The sequence below is a fragment of the Bacillus rossius genome, chromosome 14 (assembly GCF_032445375.1).
Source record: "Bacillus rossius redtenbacheri isolate Brsri chromosome 14, Brsri_v3, whole genome shotgun sequence".
Taxonomy (NCBI): Eukaryota; Metazoa; Arthropoda; class Insecta; order Phasmatodea; family Bacillidae; genus Bacillus; species Bacillus rossius.
In genome coordinates, this window is record NC_086341.1 from 28918845 (window position 1) to 28922836 (window position 3992).

Here is a 3992-nt window from a genome sequence, read left to right on the forward strand (position 1 = left end):
GTTTACGTGATCCGTCTCCGTTTCCGTGTCATTGTGGGACGGGCCTAAGTGCTGCCCATTACCGCAAGTTTTACATGACCGATTGATGTCAGTAGAAAAAGGAATTCGGTGTTTTACTGAATTTGTTTATCATCATCATTATTTGGACAGAGGAAAGAATATATGTTAGACGTATGGAAACGTCGTTACGAGACGACGAGCTGTCATATTCGAACAAAGTACTTTGTGCTGTTTGTGGTCTGTATAACCTTGGGTCTTTGTACCCTTTTTCCACGCAAGTCATCAGCAGTTTTCCACGCGCGTGATTCCTGCACAATCTCACAACATTCAAGTATATCTACCTTTCAGTGGCGTTGGTGGTGTAATGGTCAGCATAGTTGCCTTCCAAGCAGTTGATCCGGGTTCGATTCCCGGCCAACGCACGACTTTTTTGTACTTAAATACATCACATCTTTTCTTATAATATTTTATTTTATTGCTCCTACATTTCCTTACATAATACGTTTTAATTTTAAAAATACATTAAATCGTCACACATTTACACACGGTAAAAGCATTATGGAAATAATATTTCGTAATTCGACACAAATAAGCATGCGCTTACGCAAACGACGTATACACACAAATAAATCTGTAATTTAAAAAAAAAAGATTCCCCTGGAAACCAGGTGTTGGTATATAGATTGTCATACAACAATAAAACAAGAAACATACTGTAACTTTGTACCATACATGGCTATGGTAATACTGAGTATTTATTAAAAAAAAATCGCATAATTTTATATTTTAATTATGTTTCATTCAAGAACAATTTTTTTTAGAACCGCGGAAAAGTTGATTGAATATGTAACATTTTGACTTTATTTTGTTTTATTGCGATTATTAATGGGCACAGTTAATATTGGAAATGTTTTTAGGGGAATGGTTTACAAATAACTTCTACTATTGGAGATACTGGGACAACACAAAGCATAAATCCATGGGTAAGAATCTGAACCCAATATTTCTGCGAACGCTATTTTGTAGTAATTGTACAAATTTTTTAGTATTTGTAATTTTGAATTACTATTTATGTTCCATTTACAAAACAAAATTGTGTTAATAATGAGTTGGGCGAATAAAATTTGCAAAGAAATATTGGACTCCCCTTTTTGGAACACAATCGGTTTCGTGGGAAGTCGTTGAGTATTTTGAAGAAAACAAAATGTGTCGAATGCAATTTGTAATATAACTGCTTAGACTTTTAAATAGTTGTACCAATGTACTTTCATTACCTTCATAGTTAAGTTGTGTATCTTTTATCACAGGAAATGTTTCACGTGATGTCAATGTTATATTCTGCCGAGACCGTTTCATTTCAATTCTGAAACTATATACAGAGGGCGAAAACTAGGGGCTTGGTGTGCTGGAAGAAACACATCCCCCAAACCGCACACCTAAATCCTAAATAATCTAACATTCCTACCAATAAAAATGCGGGCCTTGTGTAGCGCTAGAGGTTCTGCTGTCGAAGTTTATTTTTATAAAATGATGTAACTTGAGTATTTTCAGATGATAGGTCCTTCGCCATCAGTCTCGTAGGGCCAACACGCTAATGATATTTATTTTATCTCACACATATTGGTTGCGCTTCGTTTTCTACCTGCATTATATATTGTTGTAATTTGGACTATGTATAATGGCGAAATACAAATTGTCTCCGAGGAACTACTACTGCTTTATTTGTGATATTTGTGTTCCTCGGTAACGAAGTTAACTGCATTTATTATATTACTTAATTTTAAGTTATATTCCCCCTTCCTTAAAGGAAATCCTGCGTACGCTCATGGCGAAAACTGCTCGTGCAAGACAATGGGCTGGTGTGCGGTATATTCGTAATGCGTCGTGCATCCAAGGGGCTTTTAGCTGCGAATTAAAATTTTATCGCACTGTGTTTGTGGCAAAGAAAAATATTCAAACTATATATTTTTATTTTTATTTAAATAAGTATTAAATTAAATAAGTAATACTATTACTATTGGTAGCAAAAATTTTCTTTGATGTTTATTTTTAAGTTAATATTTGTTCGAGATTACGATAGTTTGGCTTGTAACACAAACTTTTCTTTACAAAAAATATGCTAACGTAATAATAAAGAAAGTTCTAGCACTATTATAATGAATTTGAAAGCTTGCTTATAGTGTATTTCACATGTCAGAAGAAAATAGTTTGTTGACAGAAAACGTGGCTTTAAACTGGCTCAATATTAATATTTAAAAAAATGAGCGCGTCTTTCAGCACTCGCCAGGGACGTGCAACATGTATCCTCGGTAGCGAGCAAAGTCATCTTTTCTCGTGTTGAAAATACACTTGTAATACGAAACTCGGACACCAAATTGAACGCTGAATTCTTTTCTGGACGCGAATCACACGTACCTTCCGCACCCGCCGCTAGAATTCGCTGTCGGAAACGTTAGAGTGGCTTGCCATCAACACACACAGACAACTGCACGTTGGAAAATCGAATCCATCGATTAGGAGACCGAAATTATAAACTATTATGAAACGGCTCCGATAAAAGCGAAAAAGACTTGAAAGAAATACCAAACATCGGCATGATATTCGGCAAAATTTTTTATTAAAATGCTGCCAACATTGTCAAGATTCATTAAATGGTTATTACGAAAACGTTTCCCTTCATAATTTTTACTTTTGGTTTGCGCCAACCACCGCTAATAGCAGCACCGTTGACAGTCACATTCTGTTACACATTTCCGTCCCATTCACATAATTACTCCCACCAAATGCCGTATAACGAGAGCTAAGATGCGACATATAAAAAAATTGGTTTTAGCCATTTGCTGGTTATCTAAGGCCTCCTTGGTGCTAAAGTGTGTTCTTAAAGCTATTGATGCAATAGCGACACTTCTACAGCGGAATATTTTTATTTCATTTTGCAGCAAACCGAGCATACAGTTATGTTATGGGCCTTGAAATTTAAAACGGTGAAGTACATTTACAATACACTTACACAAGAGAACATACGTAAAACTACTGCTTAAGAATACAAGAAAGCATGGATTTAATGGCCTCGCAATTACATAACAATAAATAGGAAGGCTCTCTGCAATTACATTAAATTTCTGATAGTCCAGCATTTAACGCTTCAAAAATACCCGATTGTCCGAATCAGCGAGGAATGTACATACAGACTTGCGCTAACCAAGCGAATTTAAGATAAAAAAAAATATAATTTTAATCTGAGATTGAAAACGCTTTCTTCTCGGTTCGGGATTGCTTGGAAATGTATCAACATTCTAGCCTTGAAAATGTATGATAAAAATTTTGTTTTGGCCTGTATTTGTGTGGCAATGTTTATCTTTTTGTTCCTTATAAACAATATTTGCTGTCAAATACCACTTCGTAGGTTTATTTTCACTACAACATAACGTTCAGCAGCCGTGGGAGAATACGCTTGATACAAAATATTTTTTTTCTAAATGTAACAGAAATATTCATATACAGTTACAGATATTAGAAAATTTGTACATTTACATAAAATCAAATGTTTTATTACAAAATAGTGTTCGCAGTGATACTGGGTTCAGATCATTACCCAGTTATTTATTTTTAGTATTGTTCCAATACCTTCAATAGTTAAATTTAATTGTTAACCCTTTCCTGAATAGCTTTCCAATATTAACTGCGCGCATAGTAGTATGTAAATGGGGCTACTGGCACTGGCGTCTGGCTGTGGATTGTAGGGATTGATTACATTGTGACATCACGGCAACCATATTGGATTGTGACGTCACGGTGGCCATCTTAGATGGTTGTGACCTTGACCTTTGACCTTGACCACGGCGGCTATTTTGGATCCGCCATTTTGGATACGCCATTTTGGATCCGCCATTTTAGATGACGTCATTTCGTTTTCTCGAACATTCCGGCATTGTGTTTTCGCCATATTGGATGATGACATCACCGTTGCAATTTCCGTTATGGTCGCCATC

At 35.6% G+C, this 3992-nt stretch overlaps 1 non-coding gene across 1 annotated transcript; it reads left to right on the forward strand.

Annotated features, from left to right (window-relative positions):
* The first annotated feature begins 350 nt into the window (after positions 1-350).
* Positions 351-422, forward strand: Trnag-ucc (transfer RNA glycine (anticodon UCC)). Its single transcript has one exon. It is a non-coding gene; the product is annotated as a tRNA-Gly (tRNA).
* The last annotated feature ends 3570 nt before the right edge of the window (positions 423-3992 follow it).